This window comes from Mixophyes fleayi, chromosome 5 (genome assembly GCF_038048845.1).
Source record: "Mixophyes fleayi isolate aMixFle1 chromosome 5, aMixFle1.hap1, whole genome shotgun sequence".
NCBI lineage: Eukaryota > Metazoa > Chordata > Amphibia > Anura > Limnodynastidae > Mixophyes > Mixophyes fleayi.
The window spans coordinates 80952848-80969947 of record NC_134406.1 but is presented as its reverse complement, the minus strand read 5'-3'; the positions used below and the strand labels follow the sequence as shown (position 1 = coordinate 80969947).

General features: G+C 43.3%; 1 protein-coding gene across 1 annotated transcript in view; it reads right to left on the bottom strand.

Moving 5' to 3' along the window:
- MYRIP (myosin VIIA and Rab interacting protein) overlaps nt 1-17100 on the bottom strand; it is a 359094-nt gene that overhangs the window by 305351 nt on the left and 36643 nt on the right. The window lies entirely within an intron of this gene.

The following is a 17100-nucleotide window of genomic DNA, read 5'->3' as shown; positions in this document are numbered from 1 at the left end:
TTGCTTGTGTTCACAGCACAGATAAGTAGATACCAATGTAACCACAGCATATGCCCATAGCTTTTAGACACATACATTTTTAAAGATATAAGGTCATACCTGTTTCACCCCATATAGTTGGATCCCGGCATCCACTTAATTTATTATAACCCAATCCCCCCCCCCTCACCCATCGCCTCTCACCCTCCGAATCTGCCTGCCCCAATAAGCATCCCTAAAACATCAGCCACACATCATTGAATAAAAACGGAACCCTCCAAGTCCCTAGTCAACCCTCACCAAACGAAGCTCCAACAAAGCGTAATCATATCTAAGTATGTTAACCACACATCAAAACATAATTTCCCACACCAAATAAATAAATAACCTAATAATATATGTCTATAGTCGAGATCACTGCCCACTCCACTCCTGCCCCAATCACTGATCTGAACGAGATCAGATCAATTAGGTACCGGACCACCAAAAACCCCCAATCTCCCGTATCACCAAATGAAACCCCCCCCCCCACACCATATAAGTGCCGATTTCCCACTCACCACTGTAAACATTAATAAAACCTACCAAACATTGAACACCTTAATGTGCAACCTTTAACCCCATTCCACAACACCGCCTCCCGCCTCCCCCCCCCTCCCCTCCCGCTCCCATTGAGGAATCATGGACACACACGCATAAGAAGACTCACCTGCACACACAAGGAACATCCCTGACGAAGTCCACCCGGACGAAACGCGTTGGAAACTAACCACTTCACAAGGAACCTGCCCGCAATCCTGGAAAGAGTTCACACAAGACCCGATCCAGCGAGAAACCGGCATACCTTCCGACAAGCAAGAAAACAACAAGACACAGAGTCTCAGCTCTGCAGTGGAACGCACAGGCGCCTGTGCGTTCCAAACACACAAACCGGAAGTAAGAACACAGGAAGAGAGTCGCAAGATCCATAGCCACCGCGACGGTCCGTCCTGATCTACTTCTCCACACTACTGAGGAACTACAAGACAAAGGTAAAACACCATAACTGCTCTTTTTAGAGCTGCAAACAAAACAGCTACATTCATTTCTACTACACCCGCTTTATAAGCACACACACCATTATAAACCCGTGATCCACCCCACTTAGATCTCCACCTACATCTCCCTAAGAGACATCCACCCCCTAAAAAGGTATCTTTACCACACATATCCACCATTAGGGTACAATAATACACTCATAGGAGTAAAAGCCTGCTTGTTCACCCCCACAGCCTAACACACCATACACATTTTTAAGGAAAGCAGGCTTAGTCATTTTATAGCAGATATTCTGCAAAAGCTTCTAATACAAGCTTAAGGCAAGGCACATTAGTCCCCGTGCCCGCATAAGCCTTACTAACATCAGTGCCCCAAAGTATACACGGCACTAGAGCTATAAAACAAGGCCCACTAGCTCAGGACCTACATTGCAAAAAGAGCTATAAACATACCCCAATCGTGTATACTGCCTCGCCTGTCCTTTGCTCTCGCCCCTTCCCCTCTCTCTCTCTTCTCCCTCCCCCTCCCCTACTTTTCTCCCCTCACAGGTCGCGCCACGGAAACAACAAGGAGAAAACAACAGAAACCGGACCTGGAACATCCGGACCATCCGTCAAGGCAGCACCCACCCTCACAACAACAACGACAAAACAAAGCGCAGACGTCCCAGGTAAGCCCCCCCAAAAGGGTCTATACCACCCATCTCACAACCTTCAAGTTCCAAAAGGACCGTCAGCCGCTGCCACCCCCGATCATGGAGCACATAAGACTCCTCAGAACACAGAAACTAGACAACATCTTCAACAGCACACCACAAGACACTCCTTTAGACACCCCGATAGAAGAAAGTTTCTGCAAGAAATTCCTGAGACTAGAAAACTACTATCAATCGAAATAAAACTCTGGTGGGACCAATCGACCCTAAGCAAGTATCTGAACAGGACAGAATACCAAGAGGGCTACGCATCCAAAAGAAACCCAACCTTCACACCTTGCGGAACAAACTTCGAAACAGAATGGAACAACACTCTAGACACATGCTCAAAGAAACTTATACGGCTAATCATACAAGACAGAAAAGACTCTCTAGAAGGAATAGAAAAAGAGATAACAGCACTACAAGAAGAATTCACACCCCTAGCAAACCTAGAAGACTACAAACAACTCCAGGCACTTACCCAGAACAAACTCAGCAAGCTGGAAGACAGTGTCATCATGACAAAACAGAGAAAATTCTACAGAGACTACAAAGACTACAAAGAAGGTCAAACCCACAACCATCCTCCACACCACCAAGCGCCACACATCGAAAGAAAGAAAAACCACAAACCACAACATCCTACCCGACCTACCAGAAAACAGAGAATCCACAAAGAAACCCAAGACCACCACTAATCACAACACTACCAAAGTCCAACAACCAGAGAAGATTCTACCTACCACCAAACGCAAAGAATTTCACTTACGAAACCCAATACAGAGATTTAGCAAGACAGAAATACAAGGAAGGCAAAAGAAACCACGAAGACACGGAAAAACTAGAACAAGAGAGGATAATGAACACAATTCAAGACCTAAACATCACAACCCACATAAGCCAAACCCAAGAGGTAGAAGAATCCCTGGAACATTTTTTAGAGTTTCTCCAGAAGCACCCAGACCCACCAGACCGTCCACAACAGACACAAACAACGAAAAGAAAAACAGTATCCACAGATTCCGAAGAGGAAATAGAGGAGGACTACTCGCAAATAGGAGAATCAGGAAACGCACAGAAAAAGAAAAGATAAAACCAGAAGGAATTTTCAACTTAAGCAGCCTGATCCTGACCAACCACATGACCACACTCCTGAACAAAGGCCCTTAAATTCTCACCAAGAAACAGAATAGACATCTTTGACACCTACGTCGACCTTCACGAGAAAACTCTGTCTGAAGAAATTTTTCAACAGATGTAACAAGGAAGACATAGAAGACACAAAATCAAGTGGAGAACCAGAAAAGACCCAAGCATGCGTCCACACAAACCCTCACCACCAGATCTAACTTCTTCCCACAACACATGAAAGGATCGTACATCAAAACCTTCGAAACCCTAGTCGAAAAGGACCTAAACAAGCTAAAAGAAAATAAGGTAAGACTACCTAACCTCTCTCCACAGGAAAAACAAGCCCTCAAAAGTCTCAAAGGAAACAAGGACATCATACTAAAACCAGCCGACAAAGGTGGAGGAATAGTCATCCTGGACAAGTCAGACTATATAGAGAAGCAACAAGACTCCTCAACGACAAAACCACGTACGACAGAGTGGCAACCGACCCCACCAGCAAATACCAAAAAGAGCTCCAAAAACTACTCAGCAGAGGCCTAAAGACGGGATCCTGAACAAAAAAGAACACAATTACATCTACAAAAACACACCCTAGAATACCAGTATTTTACTATCTACCAAAGATTCACAAGAACACAGAAAAACCACCCGGAAGACCTATAGTATCAGGCATCGAATCCCTCACAAGCAACCTCTCAGAATACATCGACAAATTCCTACAACCACTAGTGAACACACAAAGAAGCCATCTCAAAGACACGACACAGATTCTGAAGGTTTGAACGAAATCGAATGGGAAACTAACTACACTCTAGTCACATGCGATGTGCCTCTCTCTACAACCATCATAGACCACGAAAAAGGATGTGAACACAGCAACCACTATCTAAGAAACAACTCGGACATACCCACCGCCCAGTCCAACTTCATCATAGAAGCCATCTCTTTCATCCTAGACATAATTACTTCTGGTTCGAAGACGCATAGTACAAGCAAATCACAGGCACCGCGATGGGAACAAAATTCGCACCAAGCTACGCAAACCTATACATGGCGAAATGGGAAGACGACAACATCTGGAGCAACAACCCCCACCAGGCAAGACCTAGTTACCTGGAAAGGTACATAGACGACATCATGTTCATCTGGAGAGGAAATGACACAGATCTTATTTCCTTCCTGCAACACATCAACACAAACAACCTCAACCTGAAGTTCACCTCAAAACTCAAGCAAAAACCCAAGTCGAATTCCTGGACCTCATGATCTACGTAGAAGATAACAAGATAAAGACGAAGACCTACATGAAACCAGTCGACTGCAACAGTTACATCCCCATCAGTAGCAACCACCACAGGAACTGCTGAAAAAACATCCCAGGAGGTCAATTCAGGAGACTAAGAAGAAACTGCTCCTCTTTAGAAACCTTCAGAGAACAAGCAGACACCATGAAGAAAAAGTTCCTGGAGAGGAAATACGACCAAACACATCTCAACCAAGAAATTGAAAAAATGGAAAACATGGACAGAGAAGAATTACTCACCTACAGAAAGAAAGACACAAAAGAAGACAGCACACCACTATTCATCACAAACTATCACAGCAACCACAGCAAACTAGAAAACGTACTGAGAAAAACACTGGCACATACTCCAAGAAGACGACCAACTAAAAGAATATCTACCGGAAAAACCACGGATAATATACAGAAAAGCAAGAAACCTAAAGAACATACTAACAGCCAGCTTCATCCCAACAAACAGCAAAGAAAAGAGGAACAAAGAAACCTGGATCAAAGAAGGCAAGAAAGGTTTCTACCACTGCAAACCGTTTCACGCATGCAAAACCACAAGACACAGCTCCACGAAACCAACGACCATCTTCACCTCAAACTCCAACAGCAGCAAACACAAGATTGAAGACAAAATGACATGTGACTCCACTGGAATAATTTACCTCCTAGAATGCCCCTGTGGACTACAATATGTAGGAAGAACCATCCGAAACCTAAAAACAACGGATCCCAGAACATATAAGGAACATAGAAAAGGAATACAGAACCACAGCGTATCTGAACACTTCAGAGTTACCCACAATCAAGACCCCCTCAGGCCTAATTTTCACTGGCATCAAACAAATCCCCAAACCCTGGAGAGGAGGAGACTACATCAAACTAATATCACAGGAAGAAGCGAAATGGATTCACAAACTAGGAACCATAACACCGAGAGGACTCAACATAGACTTCGACCTGGGAGTTTCCTGTAAGTATATACCTCCCACCTCCTCACCCCCTACCCAGCCCTAATCCCCTCCAATATACACTGATCCAACATAATGGATAATCCAAAAATACTTAAAAATGCATAATTTAAAATCTTAAAATTAAAAACGCAGCTCAATTTTATAAAATAGACCCCTATCCCCACCCAACCACTCTTACCCAACAAAATCATAGTCAAACATCTATATATATATTAAAATGTATACGTCTAAACAGCTATTTGCCATATGCATAATAGGTACATGGTATCAACTATATGTGTGTGCACAAGCACACACAAGGGCGCGCACAATAATATAAGAGACATACTCCTTACTAAAGGCCAATTACTTAGATAGTTATTATCCAGCGAAAGTTCACCGCACCGCACACATAGACCAATCCTAAAAACCACACATCCCCCCTCCCCCCACCCCCCCATTTTTAAACAGCATTTAAGCGTCCATACCCCTTCCCCCCCCCCCCCCATATAGTTGGATCCCAGGCATCCACTTAATTTATTATAACCCCAATCCCCCCCCCCCCTCACCATCGCCTCTCACCCTCCGAATCTGCCTGCCCCAATAAGCATCCCTAAAACATCCAGCCACACATCATTGAATAAAAAACGGAACCCTCCAAGTCCCTAGTCCAACCCTCACCCAAACGAAGCTCCAACAAAGCGTAATCATATCTAAGTATGTTAACCACACATCAAAACATAATTTCCACACCAAATAAATAAATAACCTAATAATATATGTCTATAGTCGAGATCACTGCCCACTCCACTCCTGCCCCAAATCACTGATCTGAACGAGATCAGATCAATTAGGTACCGGACACCAAACAACCCCCCAATCTCCCGTATCACCAAATGAAACCCCCCCCCCCCCCACACATATAAGTGCCGATTCCCACTCACCACTTGTAAACAATTATAAAACCTACCAAACATTAACACCTTAATGTGCAACCTTTAACCCCATTCCACAACACCGCCTCCCGCCTCCCCCCCCCCCTCCCCTCCCGCTCCCATTGGAGGAATCATGGACACACACGCATAAGAAGACTCAACCTGCACACACAAGGAACATCCCTGACGAAGTCCACCCGGACGAAACGCGTTGGAACTAACCACTTCACAAGGAACCTGCCCGCAATCCTGGAAAGAGTTCACACAAGACCCCGATCCAGCGAGAACCGGCATACCTTCCGACAAGCAAGAAAACAACAAGAAACAGAGTCTCAGCTCTGCAGTGGAACGCACAGGCGCCTGTGCGTTCCAAACACACAAACCGGAAGTAAGAACACAGGAAGAGAGTCGCAGATCCATAGCCACCGCGACGGTCCGTCCTGATCTAACTTCTCCACACTACTGAGGAACTACAAGACAAAGGTAAAACACCATAACTGCTCTTTTAGAGCTGCAAACAAAACAGCTACATTCATTTCTACTACACCCGCTTTATAAGCACACACACCATTATAAACCCCGTGATCCACCCCACTTAGATCTCCACCTACATCTCCCTAAGAGACATCCACCCCCCTAAAAAGGTATCTTTACCACACATATCCACCATTAGGGTACAATAATACACTCATAGGAGTAAAAGCCTGCTTGTTCACCCCACAGCCTAACACACCAATACACATTTTTAAGGAAAGCAGGCTTAGTCATTTTATAGCAGATATTCTGCAAAAAGCTTCTAATACAAGCTTAAGGCAAGGCACATTAGTCCCCGTGCCCGCATAAGCCTTACTAACATCAGTGCCCCAAAGTATACACGGCACTAGAGCTATAAACAAGGCCCACTAGCTCAGGACCTACATTGCAAAAAGAGCTATAAACATACCCCAATCGTGTATACTGCCTCGCCTGTCCTTTGCTCTCGCCCTTCCCCTCTCCTCTCTCTTCTCCCTCCCCCTCCCCTACTTTTCTCCCCTCACAGGTCGCGCCACGGAAACAACAAGGAGAAAACCAACAGAAACCGACCTGAACATCCGGACCATCCGTCAAGGCAGCACCCACCCTCACAACAACAACGACAAAACAAAGCGCAGACGTCCCAGGTAAGCCCCCCCAAAAGGGTCTATACCACCCATCTCACAACCTTCAAGTTCCAAAAGGACCGTCAGCCGCTGCCACCCCCCGATCATGGAGCACATAAGACTCCTCAGAACACAGAAACTAGACAACATCTTCAACAGCACACCACAAGACACTCCTTTAGACCACCCCGATAGAAGAAAGTTTCTGCAAGAAATTCCTGAGACTAGAAAAACTACTATCAATCGAAATAAAACTCTGGTGGGACCAATCGACCCTAAGCAAGTATCTGGAACAGGACAGAATACCAAGAGGGCTACGCATCCAAAAGAAACCAACCTTCACACCTGCGGAACAAACTTCGAAACAGAATGGAACAACACTCTAGACACATGCTCAAAGAAAACTTATACGGCTAATCATACAAGACAGAAAAGACTCTCTAGAAGGAATAGAAAAGAGATAACAGCACTACAAGAAGAATTCACACCCCTAGCAAACCTAGAAGACTACAAACAACTCCAGGCACTTACCCAGAACAAACTCAGCAAGCTGGAAGACAGTGTCATCATGACAAAACAGAGAAAATTCTACAGAGACTACAAAGACTACAAAGAAGGTCAAACCCACAACCATCCTCCACACCACCAAGCGCCACACATCGAAAGAAAGAAAAAACCACAAACCACAACATCCTACCCGACCTACCAGAAAACAGAGAATCCACAAAGAAACCCAAGACCACCACTAATCACAACACTACCAAAGTCCAACAACCAGAGAAGATTCTACCTACCACCAAACGCAAAGAATTTCACTTACGAAACCCAATACAGAGATTTAGCAAGACAGAAATACAAGGAAGGCAAAAGAAACCACGAAGACAACGGAAAAACTAGAACAAGAGAGGATAATGAACACAATTCAAGACCTAAACATCACAACCCACATAAGCCAAACCCAAGAGGTAGAAGAATCCTGGAACATTTTTTAGAGTTTCTCCAGAAGCACCCAGACCCACCAGACCGTCCACAACAGACACAAACAACGAAAAGAAAACAGTATCCACAGATTCCGAAGAGGAAATAGAGGAGGGACTACTCGCAAATAGGAGAATCAGGAAACGCACAGAAAAAGAAAAGATAAAACCAGAAGAATTTTCAACTTAAGCAGCCTGATCCTGACCAACCACATGACCACACTCCTGAACAAAGCCTTAAATTCTCACCAAGAAACAGAATAGACATCTTTGACACCTACGTCGACCTTCACGAGAAAACTCTGTCTGAAGAAATTTTTCAACAGATGTAACAAGGAAGACATAGAAGACACAAAATCAAGTGGAGAACCAGAAAAGACCCAAGCATGCGTCCACACAAACCTCACCACCAGATCTAACTTCTTCCCACAACACATGAAAGGATCGTACATCAAAACCTTCGAAACCCTAGTCGAAAAGGACCTAAACAAGCTAAAAGAAAATAAGGTAAGACTACCTAACCTCTCTCCACAGGAAAAACAAGCCCTCAAAAGTCTCAAAGGAAACAAGGGACATCATACTAAAACCAGCCGACAAAGGTGGAGGAATAGTCATCCTGGACAAGTCAGACTATATAGAAGAAGCAACAAGACTCCTCAACGACAAAACCACGTACGACAGAGTGGCAACCGACCCACCAGCAAATACCAAAAAGAGCTCCAAAAACTACTCAGCAGAGGCCTTAAAGACGGGATCCTGAACAAAAAAGAACACAATTACATCTACAAAACACACCCTAGAATACCAGTATTTTACTATCTACCAAAGATTCACAAGAACACAGAAAAACCACCCGAAGACCTATAGTATCAGGCATCGAATCCCTCACAAGCAACCTCTCAGAATACATCGACAAATTCCTACACCACTAGTGAACACACAAAGAAGCCATCTCAAAGACACGACACAGATTCTGAAGGTTTTGAACGAAATCGAATGGGAAACTAACTACACTCTAGTCACATGCGATGTGGCCTCTCTCTACACCATCATAGACCACGAAAAAGGATGTGAACACAGCAACCACTATCTAAGAAACAACTCGGGACATACCCACCGCCCAGTCCAACTTCATCATAGAAGCCATCTCTTTCATCCTAGACCATAATTACTTCTGGTTCGAAGACGCATAGTACAAAGCAAATCACAGGCACCCGCGATGGGAACAAAATTCGCACCAAGCTACGCCAAACCTATACATGGCGAAATGGGAAGACGACAACATCTGGAGCAACAACCCCCACCAGCAAGACCTAGTTACCTGGAAAAGGTACATAGACGACATCATGTTCATCTGGAGAGGAAATGACACAGATCTTATTTCCTTCCTGCAACACATCAACACAAACAACCTCAACCTGAAGTTCACCTCAAACTCAAGCAAAACCCAAGTCGAATTCCTGGACCTCATGATCTACGTAGAAGATAACAAGATAAAGACGAAGACCTACATGAAACCAGTCGACTGCAACAGTTACATCCCCATCAGTAGCAACCACCACAGGAACTGGCTGAAAAACATCCCAGGAGGTCAATTCAGGAGACTAAGAAGAAACTGCTCCTCTTTAGAACCTTCAGAGAACAAGCAGACACCATGAAGAAAAAGTTCCTGGAGAGGAAATACGACCAAACACATCTCAACCAAGAAATTAAAAAAATAGAAAACATGGACAGAGAAGAATTACTCACCTACAGAAAGAAGACACAAAGAAGACAGCACACCACTATTCATCACAAACTATCACAGCAACCACAGCAAACTAGAAAACGTACTGAGAAAACACTGGCACATACTCCAAGAAGACGACCAACTAAAAGAATATCTACCGGAAAAACCACGGATAATATACAGAAAAGCAAGAAACCTAAAGAACATACTAACAGCCAGCTTCATCCCAACAAACAGCAAAGAAAAGAGGAACAAAGAAACCTGGATCAAAGAAGGCAAGAAAGGTTTCTACCACTGCAACCGTTGCACGGCATGCAAAACCACAAGACACAGCTCCACGAAACCAACGACCATCTTCACCTCAAACTCCAACAGCAGCAAACACAAGATTGAAGACAAAATGACATGTGACTCCACTGGAATAATTTACCTCCTAGAATGCCCCTGTGGACTACAATATGTAGGAAGAACCATCCGAAACCTAAAAACACGGATCCCAGAACATATAAGGAACATAAGAAAAGGAATACAGAACCACAGCGTATCTGAACACTTCAGAGTTACCCACAATCAAGACCCCTCAGGCCTAATTTTCACTGGCATCAAACAAATCCCCAAACCCTGGAGAGGAGGAGACTACATCAAACTAATATCACAGAAGAAGCGAAATGGATTCACAAAACTAGGAACCATAACACCGAGAGGACTCAACATTGACTTCGACCTGGGAAGTTTCCTGTAAGTATATACCTCCCACCTCCTCACCCCCCTACCAGCCCTAATCCCCTCCAATATACACTGATCCAACATAATGATAATCCAAAAATACTTAAAAATGCATAATTTAAAATCTTAAAATTAAAAAACGCAGCTCAATTTTATAAAATAGACCCCTATCCCACCCAACCACTCTTACCCAACAAATCATAGTCAAACATCTATATATATATTAAAATGTATACGTCTAAACAGCTATTTGCCATATGCATAATAGGTACATGGTATCAACTATATGTGTGTGCACAAGCACACACAAGGGCGCGCACAATTATATAAGAGACATACTCCTTACTAAAGGCCAATTACTTAGATAGTTATTATCCAGCGAAAGTTCACCGCACCGCACACATAGACCAATCCTAAAACCACACATCCCCCCTCCCCCCCCCCCCCATTTTTAAACAGCATTTAAGCGTCCATACCCCTTTCCCCCCCCCCCCCATATAGTTGGATCCCGGCATCCACTTAATTTATTATAACCCCAATCCCCCCCCCCCCTCACCATCGCCTCTCACCATCCGAATCTGCCTGCCCCAATAAGCATCCCTAAAACATCCAGCCACACATCATTGAATAAAAAACGGAACCCTCCAAGTCCCTAGTCCAACCCTCACCCAAACGAAGCTCCAACAAAGCGTAATCATATCTAAGTATGTTAACCACACATCAAAACATAATTTCCCACACCAAATAAATAAATAACCTAATAATATATGTCTATAGTCGAGATCACTGCCCACTCCACTCCTGCCCCAAATCACTGATCTGAACGAGATCAGATCAATTAGGTACCGGACACCAAAAACCCCCAATCTCCCGTATCACCAAATGAAACCCCCCCCCCCCCCACACCATATAAGTGCCGATTCCCACTCACCACTTGTAAACATTAATAAAACCTACCAAACATTAACACCTTAATGTGCAACCTTTAACCCCATTCCACAACACCGCCTCCCGCCTCCCCCCCCCCCCTCCCCTCCCGCTCCCATTGGAGGAATCATGGACACACACGCATAAGAAAACTCACCTGCACACACAAGGAACATCCCTGACGAAGTCCACCCGGACGAAACGCGTTGGAACTAACCACTTCACAAGGAACCTGCCCGCAATCCTGGAAAGAGTTCACACAAGACCCGATCCAGCGAGAACCGGCATACCTTCCGACAAGCAAGAAAACAACAAGAACAGAGTCTCAGCTCTGCAGTGGAACGCACAGGCGCCTGTGCGTTCCAAACACACAAACCGGAAGTAAGAACACAGGAAGAGAGTCGCAGATCCATAGCCACCGCGACGGTCCGTCCTGATCTACTTCTCCACACTACTGAGGAACTACAAGACAAAGGTAAAACACCATAACTGCTCTTTTTAGAGCTGCAAACAAAACAGCTACATTCATTTCTACTACACCCGCTTTATAAGCACACACACCATTATAAACCCCGTGATCCACCCCACTTAGATCTCCACCTACATCTCCCTAAGAGACATCCACCCCCCTAAAAAGGTATCTTTACCACACATATCCACCATTAGGGTACAATAATACACTCATAGGAGTAAAAGCCTGCTTGTTCACCCCACAGCCTAACACACCAATACACATTTTTAAGGAAAGCAGGCTTAGTCATTTTATAGCAGATATTCTGCAAAAGCTTCTAATACAAGCTTAAGGCAAGGCACATTAGTCCCCGTGCCCGCATAAGCCTTACTAACATCAGTGCCCCAAAGTATACACGGCACTAGAGCTATAAACAAGGCCCACTAGCTCAGGACCTACATTGCAAAAAGAGCTATAAACATACCCCAATCGTGTATACTGCCTCGCCTGTCCTTTGCTCTCGCCCTTCCCCTCTCTCTCTCTTCTCCCTCCCCCTCCCCTACTTTTCTCCCCTCACAGGTCGCGCCACGGAAACAACAAGGAGAAAACCAACAGAAACCGGACCTGGAACATCCGGACCATCCGTCAAGGCAGCACCCACCCTCACAACAACAACGACAAAACAAAGCGCAGACGTCCCAGGTAAGCCCCCCCAAAAGGGTCTATACCACCCATCTCATCGCCGCTGGTGTCTGAACTGTTCTCCTCTGAAGCGTCGGGGCATACTAATCTCCACTGTTCTCCGGGCTATAATCTGAGCATATGCAAGATGTTTATGCTGCGCATATCAGCAAGGTCCCCTGCATTGATTAGCCTTGGGAAGCTTGGTGGAGACCTCAATTTTTGGCCCTACTACCACTCAGGTCCCCACAGTGTTGGTGTGTAAACAGGTCAATGTCCCCACAAGCAAGTACACACACGCACAAACACACACACACACACACACACACACACAGTAGTCAAAGTGGGAATTTAGAAGTACTGGTATGAATAATAAAAAAATATATTAAGTGATGTAAGCTTGTCCGCCCTGTGTCCTCCCCGTCTTCTCTGTTCCACTACTTCTCCCCCATGCCTCAGGTGTTGCATCACCTTTCCTTAAAATCTCCTGAGTTCCTACACCGCTCCAATGTCTCCCCTGTGTTTTCTCACCTCTTTTGTGTGTCCTTTTCCTAACCCTTATCCGTCTGTACACAGTTAACATGTATCCTCTGTCTCATTCCCCACCTGCTCTCCTTTGTGCCCCTTTCTTCTTCCTTTGCTTTACTTACGCCATCTCATTCCCTCCCAGCCTTACCCCCTGATCCTGTCTAACTATAACGATACTTCACATCTTTTGGAATTAGGGAACACAATTCAAACAAATTCAAAACCTCCACCAATGCAAAACAACTTAGGGTTTTAATGCATTCTCCAGTACAGTGGGGAAAACATGTTTTTTTGATTAATTGTACTGGAGCCCTGCACACTCTGGTCTAGCAGTGAATCGCAGCTTTACATTGCTAGACCTCAACAGAAAGTGTCAGGTGTATAACTCAGAACATGTATACATAAAACAAATGTCAGTAATTAGAAAACAAATTAGATAAAGCCACTATTAATAACTACAGATGAGTAGACAAGACTCCTCTGCACTCCTCTTTTCACACTCAATCATGTGTTACTGTCTCCGAGCCTAAGTCTGAGTTCAGTCAACCCATTAGTCTTGGTCTTGATAACGCCGCTAGCTACCACCCCAGGAGCAGTGTTCCTCTCTCTCCTGAGTCCTGGATCACCATATACTGCTCGCAATTTCTAAGGCAGAGATATATATATATGCATACATACACACATATACATACACACTTATCAGCCTCACCATTAAAACCACTGACAAGTGAAGTGAATAACATTGATTATCTCATTACAATGGCATCTGTCAAGGGGTGGGATACATTAGGCAGCAAGTGTACAGACAGTTCTTGAAGTTGATGTGTTGGGAGCAGAAAAATGGACAAGTGTAAGGATCTGAGCGACTTTGACAAGGGCCAAATTGTGATGGCTAGATGACAGGATAAGACCATCTCCAAAACGGCAGGTTTTCTGGGTGTTCCTGGTATGCAGTGGCCAGTACCTACCAAAAGTGGTCCAAGAAAGGACAACCAGTTAACCTGTGACAGAGTCATGGGGCACCCAAAGTTCATTGATGGATGTGGGAGGGCGAAGGCTAGCCCGTCTGGTCCAATCCCACAGAAAAGCTAATGTTAATACTGGCTATGATAGAAAGGTGTCAGAACACACAGTGCTTTGCAAAGACGCAGACAGGTCAGAATGCCCATGCTGAACATTGTCTACCACCAAAAGCACCTACAATGGGCACGTGAGCGCCAGAATTGGACCATGGAGTAATAGAAGAAGGTGGTCTGATCAGTCATGTTTTCTTTTACAACATGTGGATGGCTGGGTGCCTTGTGCACTGTTTACCTAGGGAAGAGATGGAACCAGGATGGCCTCTTTCAGCAGGATGATGCATCCTGTCACACTGCAAAAATTGTTTAGGAATAGTTTGAGGAACATGACAAAGACTTCAAAGTGTTGGCTTGGCTTGGCTTGGCTTTCAAATTCCCCAGATCTTAATCCATCGTGCATCTGTGGAATATGCTGGATAAACAAGTTCCCATCTCACAACTTAAGGAACTTAAAGGATCTGCTGCCAACGTCTTGGTGCCAGATACCTCGGAGCACCTTCAGAGTTCTTGTGGAGTCCATGCCTCGACGGGTCAGAGCTGTTTTGGTACCTACGCAATATTAGGCAGGTGGTTTTAATGTTGTGGCTAATCGGTGTACAGGTCTAAAATGAACTGCAATTGGAAAATTAAATACAGAATCTTATAATAATACTTTAATTGTAGGTTACAGTATAGTAAGTATGTGATTTAAAGTTAAGTGTCACAGTAATAATACATTATGTGGCACTAATAATAAAAATATACACATTCATTTTATTTGAATCACCAATATAGGTTTTATTAGGATTTAGCATCAAATGGAACAAATTCATATGTCTTTGCATATAGGGAGAATACTGCCGACATATGCATGTATTACTTAAATTCCAGGCAGCTTTATTTTTACACTGAGATTTAGAGTTCAGCTATGACATACCAACTATAAATCTTTCTATACATTTTAAATTTCCCCCCTCCTGCAGTTAAACATGGCTTTGCTAAGATGCAAAATTGCACCTTCCAGATGGATTTACCTGTTACTTTAAATGAGGCCCATAAACTTAGTCTGTTACTAATACTTATTTTTTTCTTTATCAGATGATTGCTTTTACTATAAGATGAGACCCATACTGTAGGCTGGATAGCATTTGCTGCATATGGCAGACTAATTATCTATTTAGATAGAAAGTTACAAAAACAAAAGCTGTTTCTTGGTCTCTTCTACAGTATCTGACTCATGGACATATGATGGAGTCATATTTTTCTCAGCTTCCCCTGCCCATGGTGTAAACTAAACAATGTAACATGTAAGCCTTCACAGAAAGAGGCTGCATGGAATGAATGCTCTATGCTTTTTAGATTTTGAAAGCACTGTTATTTTATATAATTAGAATTACCTTTGCTCACTGCTGCAGTAGTACACATTACAGCAAACTTATAATACTAACATTAAATGAGATTTGCTTTTATTTATATCAACAACAAAAAATAACTACTTCCTTATATGCTTTGTGAAAAACACATTCCTATTACAGAACCATTGCAAAACACAAAATGACCATGAAAATCTGTGGTAATTTGGTATTTTGCCAAGGTAGTCTCATAAGAGTGCCATGTAAATGGCATACTCTTCATATTTGTTCTTAGGGAGATCCTTTAGTATCTTCTAAACTTCCGCATCAGATCCAATTCATTTTATACTGGTTTGTTTTGCAGATGTTTTTAAAATGACTTCGATGTCAACATTCATCCATGTCAAAGCAAAATTTCCGTGTGGTCTATGAAGAAATAGGATTCATAGCACTGAAGTGAAAGTTCAATGAAAATAAGAAGAGAACATGAAACTGAACTAAAGACACATTTAAAAGTCACAAACATCAAACCATGCCCCCAAGTATTCCACGGCATTATAAAATGTCTCCTCTGTATAATGGTCATGGCTTGTAAAGCACTGCCATTATATTAATATTAGTATCATATTTAACAAATGTAATATAGTCTTTATAACTTTGATTATTGTCATAGGTTAGTTCAATTAGGTTATATAGTATAATTGGCTTGCCTTGTTAAATATCCTACAGTCAGTGTGACTTCTGTCTTAAAGGATTATCCCTCCTCTATATAGATACATATATGTATATATATATATATATATATATATATATATATATATATACAGTGCCGTAACTAGACATTTTAGTGCCCTGGGCGGGACAGGACACCGGCGCCCCCCATCTAAGTGGGAGTGACATTTGCCAAGTGGGTGTGGCCAACCTAATTTGGGGGTGTGGCTAGCACTTTACTGAAATAATTATGTTACACATACTTACAAGTGCTTGATATATATATATATATATATATATATATATATATATATACACAGTGGTGCGATTCAAATAAATTAACAACCGTTTCTCTGCCCTACTGACCATTTAATGACCAGGAGGTTAAGGGGGATACAACGCAATACAGTGCTTGCAGGAGTGGACAGTATTTTCCCAAGGAGCAAACAAATGGAATTTGCACCACTTGTATCACAACATCATGTGTCCAGGTGTACATCTGCACCCCTTAGATGGATTTACCCCTAATTTTAAATTTGGCCCAATGTGTTTTAATGATGTGATCTGGTAATTGGCGACAAATACTTTTACACCTCTATTGTCCTGTGTGTCTACTCTGTGTGTTCTACATATACAATTCCTGCTAAATATTTAACTCATTCTGCATCTGGCCTTAAATGTTCCCAGTCCTACCCTAGATACACCACACAGCAGAATAATCTGACTGTCATGATCCCAGCTCTATTCATAGACTATAAAGTCTGCAAAATATGAATTTACAAATACATTTCAAA